The sequence below is a fragment of the Oreochromis niloticus genome, linkage group LG1 (genome assembly GCF_001858045.2).
Source record: "Oreochromis niloticus isolate F11D_XX linkage group LG1, O_niloticus_UMD_NMBU, whole genome shotgun sequence".
In the NCBI taxonomy this organism is placed as follows: Eukaryota; Metazoa; Chordata; class Actinopteri; order Cichliformes; family Cichlidae; genus Oreochromis; species Oreochromis niloticus.
Genome location: NC_031965.2, coordinates 19,183,619 through 19,201,667, shown reverse-complemented (window position 1 = coordinate 19,201,667; position 18,049 = coordinate 19,183,619). Strand labels below are relative to the sequence as shown.

Below are 18,049 nucleotides of genomic sequence, written 5' to 3'. Positions count from 1 at the left end.
ATTTCTGCAGGTATTTTGATCCTCTCTTCTTTCTTCTACAAAGATGCTTCAGGTCGTTGCCAACTTAGCGACTTTGTCGCTATATTTAGCGAGTTTTCAGACCCCTTAGCGACTTTTTTTTCTAAAAAGCGACTAGCGACAAATCTGGCGACTTTTTCTGGTATTATTGGAGACTTATTTATGACGACTTTTTGACGTGAAAACGCGTATCGCTCTTACTCTCAACAAGCAGCGGTGCTGCCATGGGCACCTCACCCGTGCCAAAGCACTCACAGGCGGAGGATAGTCCTCCCCCAGCTGCTATCAGGGCAGGAGATGTTCACACCTATGCCTCCAAACAGCAAATGAATCGCGCATGAGCGAAGCCGCTGCTCCCGCACTGACTGTAACGCAGTCAGTTCTTCTTTTACTGTTATGCTGTTTTGTGGATCACAAGGTTTAAAACTACTTATAAACACACACTCACACACACAAAGTAACTCCACCAGAGTGCCAATTTCGGGTCACTTTTGCTGGTCCAAACCCGGATAAAGGAGCAGGGTTGGAATTGTGACATTAAAAAACAATAATTACTAAAAGAAATTTAATTTGTAGTTCTAAATAAATTCTAACTGCATTTAGGACGTTTTTTATTCACTTTATGTCTCTTCCACGTTTCCCATCTGATGTGAAGTCAAAGGGCATGGTCTTTGTCATGTTTACTGGGTCACGCTGGGAATATTGAATATACACAACAAATAACGAAAAAGTGGATTTTACACGTCACACTTAAACTAGGAAACAGTGGGTCTATGTGTACACACCATAGAAGACGTAGTTTCCTGGGTGGACCTCGCTAAGCTGCGCCATGTCTTTGACTGGATGGCTACAGGTAGGGGTGGAGCCAATGCTGGACTTACAGGTGATGCCAACAGCCTTCAGTCTGACACAAAAAACCCCAAAACAAACAAACAAAAAACCAGTTGAAAGACAAAGTTAATGCAGAATTATTCTTCCAGGTGGCTCTAAAAGAGTCAATCACACCCACAAGAAAATGCTCAAATTTAGAGCAGAAATAAACATGTTTACAGCTTGGTGCAAAAGATGGGATACATCATTTTTAGATATGATGTATGATTTATTTGTTGCTTCTGGAAACAAAGCTGTGTGACTCAATACAAGAAACCTGTGGGCTGTGAAACTAAAACAAAGATGTTAAAATAGGTCATAAAAACTAATTTTGTATGAGCAACAGCTTTTATGTCGTGTGTGTTCTTAAATAGCCAGTGAGATAAAATGATTGATTAGAGCAGCTTTAATGAGTCAGTGTACATGTATTATTTTAAACTTTCAGCTTTTCCGTGAACTGCAGAGTCAGTTTGGTGGTTTCCTGGGCAACAGCCTGTATTTGCTCAACTCCTGTGCAGTAATAGGTATTCCCACAGTGGGCGTACACTCCTCTAAGTTCCACGCCCTCCGTCTTAGCGATGGCTTCAGCCAGTTTGAGCGCTCCTGGCTCCGAATGCAGGACGCCAGCTATGACAAAGAGCTGACGCATGATCAAACCTCGTGTTAACAGAGAGGTGAAGTGTAGCTCAGGCACTTATGATTAGATCTATTGCGGTTTCCCTGCACGTTTACCTCTCCCATTGCCACAGTCGAGTTTGAGCCAGACGTGCCACTGCCGACCATCTCTCAGGGGTCTTTTTCAGAGCTGCTCCAAAGCATCAGGATGGTCCAATAAAATCTGGATGAGATCCAGTCTCTCTGACAGGGCTGCACAACGCTCTACCTAAAGACACAGAGACATACATTAGAAATGGCACAGAAAACACAGCTGGGACATTAAAAACTAACAAATATAAAATAGATGAGAAATGATGTCAAAGTAATGGCATAGAACTGGAGCTATTTTACATGCAAGTGCTATGGCGATATACATGTATCATATATTTAAATATATGTATTGTTGCTAGTGATAATATTACCAAATATGATTCATAGTTGATACATTTTCAGCAGGCTCAGTTATTAATAATATATTTTTTCCATTTCTAATTTTTTACAGCTTTTATGATTCACAGAATATAAAACAAGGACGCATTTAAAGTGTGAGCTGAGAGAACCTTATCAAAGGGAATAGAGTAGGCATAGAGGATGTCATCATATCCATGGTCAGCAAAGAAACAGGCCTCTGCCGGGGTGGAAACCACTATGCACCTCTGTGATCCACCCGTCATAATGTCAGCACACTCACTGGACACACACACAGACCTCATCAGAATCCTGTATACACAGCAAGTCTGTAAGCATGTGCTGTGTGCGTGTCTATGCGTGAGCGTATGAATCCATACAGGGTTTTGTGGGTCTTCATGTGTGGACGAAGCTGGACTCCCAGTTTCTGTCAGCGCTCGATCATCCTCTGGGCATTCCTCTTCGCTTTGTCCACATCCATCACAAAAGCAGGAGTAAACAGGGCTGAGAGAGGATCTCCCTCCATACTGGCAGCACTGGAGTACACACACACACACACACACACACACACACACACACACACACACAGCACTTCAGATATTTCCCATGCAATTAAATTCTATTGCATGATTGGCTCAACCAGCATATTTCTATAGCTATATTTATAAGTATCTGCTATACATGCACGAATCAGCAAGTAAACTTCATTACACTTGGGTGTGGTTTTGCAACATCTCTGATTATGTAATGCAGCGCACTTTGAACTTTGACAACACTAACTTTACAAATGCACTGCAACTCATCAAATCGTATGTGATCCAATTCACTCTTTAAGCAGTATTTTATTCCTCCTCTTTTTGTTACTATAAAGACCTTCCGATAATATTATCATGCATCATAATGATAGATAGAATAAAATCATACTGCATTCGAATCTGCATAATAGCGTTTGTGAAACAGTGAGGGTAAACACTAGCACAATAACAAGCATTGGAAACAACAACAATAACAACAAAAAATGCAGACAAATGCAGCACAAACCAGTTTACCTTTTCAAAACAGTGAATCGGAAGTTCCGATCACATTACTACGGTGTCCTCGAGGAGTCAAAAATAATGAAAAAAGTACAATCAGGGAGAACCTTTTGCAAATCATAAAATAAATCATAGAAAAAACATCTAATATACCCGGTAGTTAAAGTCGCAGTAGCACAGGAACAGAGCGGGAGGGAAAGAGAGAGATAGCGAGCCAGGGACAACAGCAAGAGACAACATCGTCACGTTAGAAAGGTATAGTAATCATCCACAACTATTTTCAGTTGCGGATGATAAAGGATTCAGAAAGTTTATCCATGCAGTGAATCCAATGTATGCGATTCCAAGCAGGAAAACACTCTCCCAAAAATCATCCCAGACCTATATGACAGAGAATGTGCATCTTCTTTTTGTTTTGCATATTTTAATTTATGTTGTATTCTATGTTGTGTTGTGGTTTGCAGTGTTTTGTGTTGCTTCACTTGAAATTTGTTTAAAAGGAAAAAGCTGAAAATTTAAAAAATTAAAAGTTGAAATGTAAATAGTTTTTTTGTATTTTATAATTTATTTATTAGCTTTTATGTGGAGTGAATAAATAAAAATATACTTACGGTGGCCTCTAGAGACAAAGCACGTACAAACTCCAGAACACAATGGAAATGCTCCAGGATCATAGTGGCTACACAAGCCAGGAAGTACTAACGACCAGATTTGGTGTGGTAGTAACAGGTAAATGGACTTTTTTTTTAATCATTTGAATATGTCTGAGTGTTTGTGTATAAATACACAAACAATACACATATGTTTCAGTTGTGTAATTTAAGGTAGCTTTGTTTTGAAAGTTCAGTTAATGCAAGCAATGTGTTTTGGAGTCTAAGTCTGTTGATGGCTGCATCAAAGCATTTTTTGTTTTTGATGCAAGCTACCCAGAGTCATGCGCCCAGCTTGGGAATTCCTTCACACTGTCATCTATCCCAGGAACAGATGAATCCCAGGACATGAACCAAATATGATCAAATGAATGAGGGCTCATTTAGCTATGATGGAAGTGTAAAATGTTGCTCATAAAGGTGCATGAAATGATCTTAGTGGGAGATTCCCTCTTGCCACTTTTCCAAAGTGTTGATGTATGTGCTGAGATAATCATCAATTCATCAGTTTTTTAAAGTTAAGATTTTTTTTTAAATTAGATTTGCTCTAAAAACAGAGCAGCCTTTACATATCATGTCTTCATCTGTGTTTACATGCATTTACATGTGCTGTAACCAAAAGACTGATTTGAAGTAATGGATATAATATAATGAATTATATACTTTTTTTTAAACTTCTATTTTACTTTCATTGATAGATTTTTATAAATTTGCTGTCTATGTTCATGTATCATATGGCAATAAAAAGATTTTTTGAGAAAATCTGTTTTGAATCTAGTTTTTATGAATTTAATTTTATAATAAGAAGAAATCTTAACCCAAACATTAATGGTAATTTAACCTGTGATGGGTTCAACACAATTTCTGGTAACCTCAACTTTACAGATTGGTCAGTTTGGCAACATTTAGGAGATTATATACCAATATATGTGGATCTATGTGGATTCTAAATATCACATTATAGTTTACATACAACTATCCTGTCATCCTGTATCAATGTGACGTCAGAGGTCAAATTTACAAATGAATACCTGTTATCTGTGACCTACTCCTACATAAGGTTTGTGTAATCAGAGTAAAACATCTGCCATATACAATAGTTGCTACCAAAATCTTTGATTGAATACAATGACACACACACGTGTTCAGTCTAGGCTGAAAATGTAGACATTTGTGTGACAATAAAAACACGCAATATTCACAATATAATCTTTTTAGGATTTTATTAATTTAAAAGAAAATCAATTTAGAGTGCCCAATAAGATAAGCTGTGTATTAGTTGACAAAAAACAAAACCCCAATAATCTGACAATTCCCTCTGAGCAAGCACTCGGCGACAGTGGGGAGGAAAAACTTCCTTTTAAAAGAAAGAAACCTCCGGCAGAACCAGGCTCAGTGAGGGACGGCCATCTGCCTCGGCCGGTCGTGGGGTTTATAAAATGACTTGTTAGCCAATTTAAAGAGTTTGATGTCAACTAATACACTTAAACTGTCCAAATAATTTTAAATAAATATTTACAGTCAATCCTGATGGATTGCTTACAGAACATTCATTTTGTTTTGTCTGTGTGCGAACCCCGTAGCTCGACCCACAGAGGAAAGGAACCTGCTGATGAAAGGTTGACTTTCCAATATAATTATGGCATGCTCTTTGAAGACCCGAATAATGACATCATAAACATATCTGTGTTCCACTGACATGAATGACAGAATCACAGCTGGGTCTTTCCATTTCTCTAAGAGAGACTTGTACACCATGTTACTGAGGAATATCACATGTTCAGCAGGGATTTGAATTTTTTTGATTCGCGGCCAGACTTTACTGAACAGCCGTTTGGAGATGGCATCGGCTTTTTCAGGAGAGTGGGGTACCTCGGCATCTTCAAAGATATGCTTCACCAAGTCCTCAATACAGACTTCCACAGAAGACCTGTATTTTTGAACTTCTTCAGCCGTTCTAAGGGCTGGATTTTCCATCAACTCGATCAAGTACTTTTTAATGATATTGATCGTCAAGTTTTGCACTACCGGGTCCCCGTCATTCAGTAACACGATCATATGCTCATCTTTACAGAACGTTTTGTTGCGGAGCTCTTGGTAAATGACCTCATCCAGACCGTTTAATTTTTTCTCATTAATATACAAGTCTTTGATGCGGTCATCAGACATCACCTTGTCAAAGAGTAATTTGTGAAGTCTAACCGAAGGTTTGTGGCGGGAAGGTTTTGCAGCATGTGAGAGCACAGCATTAATAAGTGTGCTCACACGCTCTTTTTGGTCAGCATCATAAGAGCTGCTTCTAACACCAGATAGTGATTTTTCCCCCGGTATTGGAAATATATTAGCTTTACAGTCCTGTAAAAGTGTTTTGGAGATCTTAGTTTTTGATGGTTGGTCTCCATCATCTTCAGTATTTCTACACCATGCGAATAGCCTTCTAAGTAGGTTTCGCTTCTTTCGGAAGAGGTGATCTTTAAATACATAATTGACCACTTCTTGAGCTAGTGGTAGCGTAATGATAACGTGTTCAGGTGGAACTTTCAGGAGCTTTGTAATGTCTTTGAAAATAGCCTTTTCCAGACTTTTGATTCTATTTTGTTTGATGTTTAGGCTTTTTTCTTTAATTTGCGCCCACAGAGCCGGGAAGAGTTGCTGTGGAATTAAGTCTGATGGCGGCACCTTTGCCTTTCTCGAGGCGCGTGCAACTACAGCATTTAGGAGCTCTTTAACGAGCAGCTGTTGGTCCAACAGTTGAGCTTCCACATTCACACCATCAGAAGTGGCAGAGGGTTCAGCCTCGCACACCTCACACTCCAGAGAGGAATCATTACTTTTGGAGCCCTTGGTGGGCTCAGCCACTGGTCCATTTTTTGGCCCCTCTGCTAATGCTGAATCTGATACCAGATCAGCTGACTGTGGATCCTGCTTCATGTGCTGGGTGGACGAATGGGGGCAGCACGCACAGTGCTTCGATTTCTCCCCGACTCCCTGTAAACTTGTCTCCCCCAAGTTAACATTCTCCCCTGGGTCGTCACCAAAGTCACCAAAGTCCTTAATCATTGGCATGATTTCAGACATGGTGATATGAAACATCTCAGATGTAAACATGCCAAGTGCCTGCTTGGTGTGCTCATCTGAGCACCCTGTTTTCAGTGCATGCCACTCTTCTTCTGTTATGTTCATAAAGAATTGGCTCATTTTGGATTTTATACTTTCCCTAACTTCAGTCAAAGGATTCATCTCTGTATTTGTATTGGTGTTTCCTGTTAACTAATGCGGTCGGCTGCGAAACGATGCTTCTTACTAAACTAAAAGGGTAACTAACCCCTATTTGTGGATTTTTCTAACGCAACCTCACATAAGACATCAAAGCATCAAAGGGATTCTAGCGCTAAGCTCCGCCTACATCCGGGATGACGGCGACATGCCGTTACCTAGCAACCGCTATACGCACAACGACGATCCTCTGTTGTTGTGATTCAGTGAAAGTTGTGTGGATGTCAAACGTATAGCCTACTGGTGCACTGCTTTAACCCACACCAAATACTTTTAAAATCCTTCGTTTAAAGTTTGAATGTGAAGCGAGCCCCCACCGTGTTGTTATCGGATTTCCATGATGGCTGGCAAGCTCTGCTAATTTAAATGTTTATGTAGCTTCACTCATTCACCTGCAGATACACACGGCTATCCGGTTGTTCAGTGACGAATCCTACTTCCGGGCCTAAAGTAGTCTGCATTTAATATGGCTTTTGTGTTGTTAACATGTTTAATGTTTTGTATTTTCTTCTATTTAATCTCAAAAAGCTCCTAAAACAGTCAGTGATCACTGTTGACCTCCCTCGGCTTTTATTACTGCTAATCATTTATTTAAGCTCAGTTTTTAAAACCTTACGATGTAACTACAGCATAGCCCATGCAGCAGTATATGAATGACTAACCTCGTATTGTGGATGGATTATCTCACTTGTTCTCCTGGCTGAAGTTTAGTCCTTTTACAGCATCCTGCCATGCGATTACATTTGTTCCTGACCACCGAGAACACTCACGTTAACTTTTATCGAGTGGAAAAAAAGTTAGCTTGTTTATGTTATGCTAACATAGCTGTGTCGCTAACGGTCACGTAGCACATCATTATATACCAGCTAGCCAAACTTCAGTAACCCTACAAACGTCACTGCTGTTTAGTTTTCTGTCTTCATTTATGTTGGAAGTTATAGCAGAGCTGTACGTTTGAATGTTTTTCCAAAACCCCGCAGTCAGGACATGCTATATTGTATTTAGATAGAAGCTAGCGAGCTAACTTCCTGCTAACTTCTAACGCCGTTAAATGTCATAAATTCCATTTTCATGGATGCCTGGATGTTAAACTCAATTGTTACACCTGGTAGAGCAGAACACTGATCATTTTATTAAACATGAAAGACTTTAGACAGTTTTTCAACTCTCAGTAATGCCACAGTGATCGTTTGATATATGGACCTGCAGCGGAGTTTAGGCCCAGACACGGCCAGTGACGTCAGACTGAACAACCGGATAGGAATGGTCACATGTCTGTCTTCTTAAAGAACATTACAGGTGATCACGCGCGGCGAGTTACAGCCAGCAAGGAGTCACGCAGTTTTTGGGTGCAAGTCTGTTCACGTGAACATTTTTATAGCTTTGTTTTGTCTTCACAGAGTCGTTTTATCATTCATTCAGCACACCTCCCACGATGTTATTTCTCTCTCCAACAACGTAGGTTACAATTACATTAGCGTGACCAATTATGCAAATTAGGCGATGACGTCATTTAGCGACTTCCAGCGACTTTTAGGACAGCCAATAGCGATTTTCCTTACTAAGGAGTTGGCAACACTGCTATTGAGGCTATTCGGTGCCCAGACGCTGTAATCAGGCTTCAGCTGTGTGTAGGCCACAGACACACGGAGCGCTGAGAATAAGGTAACTATAAAAATGTTGCTGTTTCTGTTAAGAACACTTTAGTCCTAATGATCTATAAGTGTCCAGAAGCTCTCGCAGGTAAGCTCATACGGAAAAAAGGGAAAAAATCAGTATAAAAATCAATAAAAGAAGCAAAGCATTTAAAGAGCAAAGAGAGGAAGCGTCCACACTCACAAAACGAGGAGGGCAACTGGAAAGTTGCCCATTGAAAAAACAGCAAATAAAAAATGTGTGAAACTGCAAAAACTGTTGGTGTCAGGTCCATCATTTTCACAGAAACGTTTTTTAAACCCAAATACTGTCAGTTGTCCTTCTGATCGGGTGCTACAGTGACCTCGGGGCACTTCCAGTAATCTCTCCAGTGTCTCCTGAGCCTACCCCAGGGCCTCTTCTCAGTAGGACATGGCCAGAACACTTCACGTTGCCATGCTTTGGAGAAAGCTCATTTCCGCTGCTTGTTTATACAGCGCTGTTCTTTCAGTCATTACCCAGAGCTCATGACCATAGGTGAGGGTAGGAATGTCAACTGGCAGCTTCACTTTTACACTCAGGTCTCTCTTCACCATACTGGACCAGTACAGTGCCCATATTCCTGCAGACACCACACCAATTCATTTTTCAATCTCCTCCTCCCACTCCCCTTACTCATGAACAAGATGCCAGGATACTTTGGACAAGAAATTTTTCACATTGTTGCTGTGTGGGCTTTTGGTTCCCCGTCTCTTATTTTCAGCCTCTTTACCACCAGCAACCATCCTAAAGTATATTGTCATATTGATTATTTAGCACAAATTTGACCAAAGTAATCAAAATGGTTAAAAGACATTCATTAATGATATTTCTAAGAAGTCCCATTTTTCCAGTGTATGACACACAAAGCATCAGTTTTCTTAAACATATTCCAGTCTGCTTCTCTGTGTCAGATTTCAGCCTCACCCCTCTCTGGCAGCGTAAGTTGTTGACTCAGTTGTGATGCACAGGTGCAGCCACTGGGTGACAGTGCTGTCTTCTGTCTGAAACCTGAGGCTGTGGGGTTTTTAGAGAAAATTGTCCTTGTTACTTAACTAACTGATGCTTTTATAATTGATGTGAAAACACAAATTGTTTTTTTTTCTAGATGCAATAAAGTTCAAGATGGATCAACTGTGGTCAACACAGTTAGTTAGCGAGTCAATTAAAAATACATTTTTATGTCAATTTTACAATCTGCTTGATTCAGAAATAAATCTCCTGATTTATTTCTGATTCTGACTTTAAAGACTCACCCAAATTTGCTATCATCTTTTATAATTATTTACTGTACTTATATTCAATGTGGAGCAAGCTATCAGCTCAGCTTATCAACAGGAATAATAATGTGGTAATAAAGTTATGCAGGCACAGGGCTTTAAGGCTGCAAAATTAATAATGGAAAATGAACATAATTTCTGAAGCAACAGGAGGTACTTGGCCCTTTTTAATATGTTTTTGTTCTCAGTTTAAACTTTTCAAATGACATGCAGTGGTTTACTAATCAGTGTCAACATTTCTTATGCTGTCTTTTAACTATTATAAAGAAATACAGGATTTAAACATTTTGCAAAGTATTGCATTCTGTTTTTATGTATCTCCCACAGTGAACCAACTTTTATATATACACTGTAAAAAATAATTGCAAAATAAAAGTATTGTACTGTGTATTTTACAGTTTTGTACCGTTTTTCTAGAATATCATTAAATTTACATAAATAGACTGTGATTTCACATTACAAATGTAAAATAACAGAAAATCTCTGTAAATGTAATAAAACACAATTTTCTTGTTTTTTAAATATATTTGTCTGTACATATGCATATTTAGATTGTTAAAATGCATTCACAAATGTATCATCATTTCATAAATATTTGTCCGTTATTTGAAAGATTGAACTGTTACATTCAAATTTAATACTATGGAAAAATATATAAAATGATTCTTATAAACTTTTTTTACATCAAATATTTAGGGCGATCGTGGCTCAAGAGTTGGCAGGTCGTCTTGTAATCAGAAGGTTGCCGGTTTGAGCCCCGGCTCGGACAGTCTCGGCCGTTGTGTTCTTGGGCAAGACACTTCACCTAGCGCCTACTGGTGATAGCCAGAGGAGCCGATGGCGCGATATGGCAGCCTCGCTTCTGTCAGTCTGTCCCAGGGTAGCTGTGGCTACAACTGTAGCTTGCCTCCACCAGTGAATGAATGAATAGTGGAATTGTAAACCAACTGATAACTGTATATTTCTGTACATTTAAGTATTATTATTCATATTGCCGCAGTCATTGACCTTGTTTATAGGTAACTTCATTGTTTAATCATAGGATTTTTTTTTTTAATAGTGTAGGGTTGTATTATTTTTCAACAATATTTTTGCATATGGTCTTTCTGTATACACTAATAAACCATTCATGTTCCTGTGCCGTTAAAAGAGTTCAAAAATGAATCACCTTTGGGGAATAACATTGTTTGTTTGGAGATTTCTTTTCTATAGCACCTTCTGGGAAACAGAGCTTTAAGTTATTAGCGAGTCATTATCAGAAACACAACTTACTAAAAGGTCAAAGTTTGTTTCGTTGTTTGATTGATTGATTGATTGTTTATTTGTTAGCAGTCTGGCATCCACAGTTTTCAAGATAGGATCTTCACTTTTTGTGTGATGACAGATACCAATAAGAGCTTGAGCTGATTTAATTTTGTTAAAAACTGGGTCAAGGTCACACTAAAGGTGAAAATCAGTAAAAACTTTATATTACCCACATTTTTTATGGATCATGTTCAAACTTCAATATACTAGGCCTTGGGGGACATGAGCACCAAGGTGGGCTAATCATTTGACGTTGCATTTAGATATATTTGACTATCTCGCAGTTCTTTTAACTGTCCCACTTTGTCCCACACAAACACTGTGTTTGTCCCACATTAGTTTGTCGGGATGTGGACGCTCGATTTCCTGTTTCCAGTAGTTATACACTGTGAGCTACACCACCTAAGCCCTCTTTGTAATGTAACGGTGACGGTGTAGTTCGAACTGCCGCTCGGGTGGGGTAGCTGGCTCTTGTGTGAGTGTTTCTTTCTTTTCTTTTCTGTTTTTTTGTGCCGACCAGACAACCGCAGAGGGCTCGCTTTGCGTTATGCTCGTTCCGGGGTTCCGCTGCCAGCCGCTGTACTCCGTACGCTTTCTGTCGGTGATACACACACAAACGCACACACGCACGTACACCGAGTGATGCGCGACCAGTCAGCTCCATCTCTCGCAAATCTCTACAGGAGGTGACTTGAGCAGCATATGACATTTTCCAGGTAGGACCTGTTTTTCTTTTATTAAGTAAAGATACAAGCAAGGTTGATCTCCGGTAACGGTTACAACCTCTACGCCTTCCTCCCAGGCATCGGGGAGGGGGGACAGGGTGCGTGGATGCTGATCGCCCGAGCCCGTGGATCTGTCTTTAGCATCAGTGTTAACAACGGGTCGCTGAGCTTTGACCGAAAACGTTTCTTGCTGCCGAAGTTTATGATTCAGAGTGCTTGTTCTCACGGACAGCTCAGTTAAAAAGAAAAAAAAAAGCTCGGAGTAGGTCTGCTCAGACCTGCTGCTACAATTCTCGGTGATTCATCCATGCGCAGCCGAGTCTACGCCTAAAATTATCGATTGTACTTATATTGCGAATAGGCCTTTAGTTTCTCACGAGATGAGGAAGGTCATTAAATTTGGATGTCCTTAATGGGCCACATCTTTTCCAGCATCGTTTTATTTACAGGGGAGTGGGAACCTCAGGCGTGTGCAGGCTTTGAGTTCTCTTTGTGGAAATGGCCCGTTTTCCATGATATGTGCCCGTTTTCTTATAAATATACCCCATCCATGCCATTTCCCCACACGTCCCTAGTAATTGAATGAGATATTAGGTTAAGGAAGTAAAGTTAAAAACAAGTAAGGCGCATTAGTCCCCACCACTTATACTGTAATATCCCTTTACTTGAAGTCAAGTTAAGCAAACTTGAATGTATCTGAAGCCTGTGTTTAATATTAGATTTGTGTATCATGCAGTTCCAGCCACAGATGCTGGTGAGGACAGATGCTGACAGCATTGTGTCTGGCTGTTCATTGTGTTCAGAGGGAGCAGGGCACAGGCTCACAGGCTCTGCTTTGTATCACACAGCATCTACCCTGATCTAGACATGCAGAATGAGTTTCAGTGTAGCCATCATCCACTTGTATGGCATTCCCCTTTTTAGCTGTTTATAGTACAACTCTTGTTTTGTTGACTTCCCTGACAGCAGCAGCGGCAATGTCGATGCCGACCCATGGTCGAATAGATTTTAAGCTCCGTAATGTTATTAACAGTTACGTAAGCCTTAAAGGATTCGCAGTGATACAGACATTCAGTATTTTATAGGGAATCTCTGTGGCATGATCAGGTGGCATCGTTTGATCTGTGAAATAGGCCATGATAGAATTATATTCACAATCTACAAACATAAAATGAAAGCATTTGGATAGTAGGTCACTGACATTATATAGATACATTTGCAGCGTCTTACCCCTGATTATAAAAAAGCAATCCTGCAGCCACATATCACCCGTTGCCAAAAAATCTAAATGCTTTATAACTGATGTACTAATCTTTGCAATTTGTTAGTGTGTGGGCAGAGGAGAAATGTATAAAATTGGTACAAACCAAGAGGTTAAAGATGGGAGTGTGCAACAGACTGAAAGAGAAGAACAATGGCTGTGTTGCAGCTCAGGAAGAGGGTGATGAACAGGACTGTAGAGGATGAGTGCAGAGAGAGGAGAGTAATGTATGGCTATTAAAGGAAGTAAAGGGCCCCTGGAGAGCCATGACAGATACTCATAAGGATGTGCACAGCATGTGAACTCACTGGCCTGTTTAGAGCAGAGATGTCAGGTTTTTACCGTTATCGCCCCCTCCAACCAGCCGACCCCTCCCCGATCACCTTCCACCTTTTCCTTCAGATCCGTGCTTTCTCTATAACGTCCTCCTGTGCGTGGCTCTTCCACCACCACCCCTGCTTTGTCTCAGGGCGGGGATCGTTTTCTGTGTAGCACCTGCAGTGAAGGACAGTCACCTTTTCTGCAGCCTGTTGGGATCTTGTTCAAGGCTGCAGTCGCAGGATACCAGATTGGACTCTGGGGGAAAGCCAGAAGAGGGCAACAACCTCTAGCCCTGCAGCGGAAATAATAAAAGATAATTAGTATTTGGAAATCTGTGATTAAATCATGAATAAGCTGCTCAGTTTAAACATGCAATGGCATAAATGAGTCTGTCTTAGCATTGTGGATAGCTGTGCCATAGGGGAATTTCAATATCCATTACATGATATCATGACCAATATCTTCTTAAAAGATTTGGTCTGTAAGCTATGGATTTCATATGCAAAATGTTTACAGTTTGTAATCTGTTCATAATGTTTGCATAACTGAAGATACAATAAAAGACTATCGTGCCCTTGAGCGAAACATTCCAAGATCAAACCTACAGATATACAGTTTCTGTTCATTTTCACGTGCCATTAAAATGAAATCACGACTTATGATGGGCTTTCTCTACAGTCTGGTGCTGCAGTGTTGTTACATTGGGTGAAAAATTAGAGGAAGCAAATTTCCTACACAGAATTTAGCATGAAGCAGACAATCTACAAGCCACAATGTGTCTGTGTGTTAACTAGCAAACAGAGAGGTGCTGAGAAACTACTAATAAGTGAGATATAATTTACAGCTCAGAGCTTGTTTCCTTAATCCCCTTTAAAATGAATTTAAATTAATATGACTTCCGTTCAAACAGAGAAACCAACCAAAGACATGAATCTCTTACATGTTTATGTCAATGCATAATTTATTCAATTTTGGGTTTGCACTACAATCAACGCATCCATTTACTTAACTGCTTGTCTAATTTTGGGTCATAGTTAAGCTGGAGCCTATCCCACCTGTAAAACATAGCCTAGTCACCAGTCTGTCTCCAAGCCAGGTTTTGGACTACAACATCTGATATTTTGCAGCAATACTGACTCTCTCAGTACTGTCGGTAGATGTCCAGGCCTGCTTCCAAGGAGTCAGACTTTCTGGTAATTGTCCGGTAATTTTGTTAAGTGGTATAAACAATACTTTTCAAGGCTTTCTGAAGAACTGTCAAAGTTTTGCTTTGGACATTGGCTGCTTTTTCACTCATTTTCACTTCAGTCCTTGGACCTAACAAGGTGATTCCCAGAGAGCTAACAGATGAAAACATAGCATGTCTAGGCATGGTGTGCAGTGTGTTCTTGAAAAAATAGAGGGAACTGGAGAGGTGGAGGACAAAAGAAGAAAATGATCATGCCTGAAAACGATATAGCCAGTAGGACAGTATCTGAAAGTCTTAAGAAACAGTCGATCCATCTGCTGTTCACTGAAGACTCATCAGAAATGGTCTCGGTGGCAGGTTAGAATTAACCTTTACTCACGAATTACTCAAGAAGTGGACTGAAAATCTGCAGTAACAAGTCTGATGGAGCGTTGCATCTAAATTTGAAGAATTTGGCTCAAATTGTCATCAATATCTACAGAGGAGGTCAGGAATGAGGTATAACAGTGAATGTCTACAGCCACTATTAAAACATGGTGGGGGATCCGTCATGGCTGTGTTAGCCAGCGGTGGAGGTTTTGTCAAAAAAAGAGGAGCTTTGAGTGTTTTTAAAGAAGACTGGAGAACTATTCCTGAAGACTGCTTAAAGAAATTACAAGAACGCTTGCCTAAGAGAGTTCAGGCTGTGTTGAAGAATAAAGGTGATCACACCAAACATTGACTTGCAAGCTTCATAGAATTGTAGATATTTACCTATATACCATGAATATTTGCACATTTTCAGGGAGTCACTGCACAAACTTTGCTAGCTAAACATTAAGTAATTCGGGTTGGCTTTTGCACAGTCCGATAAATTATATATATTTACAATATAAAATGCTTTCAATAATGTACAAACCCAGAGAAATGTGTTTATTTCAGTGTAAGGGACATCAAATTTTTGGTTGTCTGTCAATGCAGCCGTTTCCCCTTTAGCACCTATAGACAACCATGGTAATAATGTTACTACAGCATTTATAAATGCGCATGTAATTCATTTTAGTGTGATTTTTGGACATGGATATCATTACTGGGCTACTTTTTGCTTGACTTCACCACTTGGCTGTATGTGTAGTCCACCTCAATGTCATCGGTCCACCTGTTTAGTGTTAAACAAGCAGTTATCATTACATTAGCGGTGTAACAAAACTCCCATGATCCCACACTACTTCACAAACACAGTCAAATTGGATCTTTTGGTATAGACTGAGAAGCGCCTAGTGGCAGAAAGCAGTCTGATCATTGAAAGCTTTTGAGATCACTGCTCTGCTGTCGTATTCTCCTGTCGGTATGAGTTGTTCAATTATTCACCATCTATGGAGGGTTTATATCCAGATGGCATCATCGCTAGAGTCAGTCTCGCTTCTTCTCAGCTTCACAAGCAAAGAGCTGTGCAACACAGGGACAAAACATATATGAATCAAAATGAGCAGCCAGAGTCTGACTGCTTTTTTTCTTCTTAACATGATTTCTTAATAACACTTAATGCGGTGGTGGCAGCTATTCACACAGTTTCAAAGGGTGGACTGTGTAAACCTCTGCTGATTTTGTTAAATTAGTTTTGGTGCCTAATCTAAAGAAAAAGCAACTAAAATCCAAAGTAATAACTTAAAAAAACAACAAAAAGTCGTCATTTGAGAAAGCTTAACTTTTATTATCCTGCTACCTCATGTGAACCAGAAATTTGTGTACTGCATAACAAATGCCTGATGATTTTCATGGTTTCTAGCATGTAATTTGAACTCATTAAGCAGCATCATTAAGCGTTGCAGTGTTAAAAGGTCGTGCTCATTTTGTGAATTTTTGTCAGGACTGATTGGCTTTTTTCCCCCCGCCAGACGTCAGTGGGATTGCTCATCATTGCTCAGTCTTCACTCACTCAGATTTAGATTCGGATGGAGATTAAAAAGAAGTCAAAACATTTAAGCTGTTAAAACATATTTAGAGGAGAGTGCATCCTTGGTAGAGGTATGTGCGTTTTAAATGCGATGTTGTTTGGTTTGGCAGTCTACCATATGGGACTTAAATTAGATTAAAATACAGAAAAAATAGTTGCAGCCAGCCAAAATAGTCAATATGAAGAAAAATTTTGAAAATTAGAGCTGACAGAAGCACATCTACATGTAGTCATTTAAAATATGCTGAACCTTTCTCTTCCTACCTGCTGTGCTTCCTAAAGGTAATATGAAAAAGTAGCGTCCAGCAATAGTGTAGTGTTCATCATTTCCCCTGCACAGCTTCACTGGCTGCTCTGGTTGCACAGCAAAGACTTTAATCTTGTGCTTTTCAGCTTACGCCAGCTGTTTTTTCTTCTTTTTTTAAGTTTGTAGACTAATCAAAATTCAGTGTTTGTCACAACCAGAAATGGTTTTCTGGTTCATTTGTGGGCTTGATTACAGCATCAAAACTCAGAGGAGATAAGATGTGACTCACCATAACACACTGATGAGAATACTGCGCCCAAGATAGCCTCATGACATATTCAATTTGACAATCACTACAAAGTTGTCCTTTTTAAAAAATAAAAATCATAATTTATCCTTTTTTTTTAAGCTAAAGCGATTCCAAATTATGAAGCTGGTGAAAGATAATTCCCTCTGTCTTAACCATATAAAATGCCAGGCTGTTTAACATCTACAGTCAGATGTCTCTGAATGAACCATGAATATCCTGAAGGAGTTAGGTCGAGTTAGGTCAGGCTCTGTTGTCCAGCTCTTGATTACGCCCATGAATACGACAGCCGTATCAGTGTTACTTCATTTGTTTGGACAGCCGTGTCTCATTGAATTTCAGTTTTTCCTTGAAAGTGTGGTCTGTGTCTTCCCCTGTTAAATACATTTTTTAAAGTCCGGTCGTCTTTGATTTTAGAGCCAATGTTATCATCAATGCAGTCATTATGGTAGTTTGAAGTGACTTGACCAAGCATTTCTCTTGATTATCTGCCAGCTTTTGACTTAGGGGTCAGACTTAGTGTTATTACTCTAACAGGTAAAGGAGCACGAATAAATCCAGGTCACGTTCTGTGGATCAGTCAGGCGTGGTTAACACTGTTAGGAGGATGTTTGTTCATAGTTTGTGACAGTTCTTAAAGTATAAGCTTATCTTTGAACTGTTGTTTGAATCTCAGCAGCTCTGTGATGCTTCGGTTGGTATATAGATAACATGCAAAGTTTACCGCAGTTTGTATTTATAGACAAAGGAAAAGATGAAGAAAATAACCAACATTTATCAGCTGTTGGCTCTACATGTTGTCTTTCTCATCAACAACAGGCTTCTGTCGTGTTCCTCTTGTTCGTTTGCGAAAACCAGAGTCTCCTGATTGCGTGAAACTTTTCTTCACCT

At 39.7% G+C, this 18,049-nt stretch overlaps 1 protein-coding gene and 1 pseudogene across 1 annotated transcript in view; one reads left to right on the top strand and one right to left on the bottom strand.

Annotated features, from left to right (window-relative positions):
- Nucleotides 1–668: 668 nt before the first annotated feature.
- Nucleotides 669–3,381, bottom strand: LOC100697670 (D-threo-3-hydroxyaspartate dehydratase-like; annotated as a pseudogene).
- Nucleotides 3,382–11,645: 8,264 nt separating this feature from the next.
- apba2b (amyloid beta (A4) precursor protein-binding, family A, member 2b) overlaps nt 11,646–18,049 on the top strand; it is a 67,969-nt gene continuing 61,565 nt past the window's right edge. Inside the window, exon 1 of the mRNA XM_019359507.2 lies at nt 11,646–11,888. The gene's annotated coding sequence lies outside the window, so the exon portion shown is untranslated. The remainder of the gene's footprint in view (nt 11,889–18,049) is intronic.